The following is a 1,188-nucleotide window of genomic DNA, read 5'->3' as shown; positions in this document are numbered from 1 at the left end:
TGTTCTTTTTTTTTTTTTTTTTTTGCATTTTTGTAAAGGAAAGACAAACAAGTATTCAACTACTACTCTATAGAAACAAGGGCCAAGAAGACAGGAGATTTGGAAAAGAAGAAAGGAAAGTATTGTTTACTCAGAAAACCTATATTCTTCATAATTTTCCATTACACTGGCTCTGGGAGGGTCCTGGAAATGTGAGAGAGTAAGAAATTATTGTAGCTAAAACAGGTATTGTTAAAGAAAAGAACATGTCCATGTGTCAGATTGTCCAATTTTTGCCACATTAAATTTTTTAGATTTCTTACAACTGATAATAGTGCTGTTTGCCCCAAACTTTCATTGCCTGAAACTTAAGATTAGTGGGTTTAAAAGTAAACTTTAGAGTGCTAATTTTAGCATTACATATACTAAAATTGGAATGATACAGAGATTAGCATGGCCTCTGTGCAAAGATGGTACACAAATTTGTAAAAGTAAACTTTATATTGTTCTTTCCTTTTAATTTACATTTGAAATATCAATTTTGAAATTAACAAACAAATTTTCGCTCAGATGACTATCATAGGTGGACAAATGGATGAGGTGACTCGGGTTTAAAAATACAAAGACATGCAGAAAATTGCAAAGCATTCTTCGTGAAATCAATGTTTATAAAGTATTCAGGGACATTCTTTAAATGGTTGCTACATCTGTGGCTATAACATCTTCTGGCCAGTGAAAAGTAAACCATGAAAGAGAGAAAGATAAAACAAGGCAGTTTACATTGGTGGCAGCTGCTCTACTATGCCCAGGATGTGTCATCTTTACTGACACTTAAAAAGCATATATAAAAACACTTAATGTGTTTGGGTTACTGTTGATGACAGATTGTCACCAAGTCTATCTTCTGTGTAATTTCTTCTCCAAGTTCATCTTAAAAGACAGATGCTTCAGGTATTTTGGGACTTACAAATTTAATGGGTTACTATTTTTCTGTTGCAACTGGTGTTTCTAGAATGATAGTGTAAGTGTTCAGAATAGCTAATGTGATGGAAATCTCTGAAATTGTAATTATGTGCTTTGATTCTGTTTATAAAGAAGTGAATTTGGTGGCATCAGTTCCTTAAAATAGACAAAATGTCACAGGACTGTAGTGCATATTTGTTTGGAAAGACAGATAGTAGGAGTTAGAGTTGCTCATAGGACAACTGA

The 1,188-nt window shown here is 33.1% G+C and overlaps 1 pseudogene; it reads left to right on the top strand.

Moving 5' to 3' along the window:
- Positions 1–383: 383 nt before the first annotated feature.
- Positions 384–484, top strand: LOC112662568 (U6 spliceosomal RNA; annotated as a pseudogene).
- The last annotated feature ends 704 nt before the right edge of the window (positions 485–1,188 follow it).

The sequence above is a fragment of the Canis lupus genome, chromosome 13 (assembly GCF_003254725.2).
Source record: "Canis lupus dingo isolate Sandy chromosome 13, ASM325472v2, whole genome shotgun sequence".
NCBI classification, from domain to species: Eukaryota; Metazoa; Chordata; class Mammalia; order Carnivora; family Canidae; genus Canis; species Canis lupus.
This window is presented reverse-complemented; position numbering and strand designations above follow the sequence as displayed.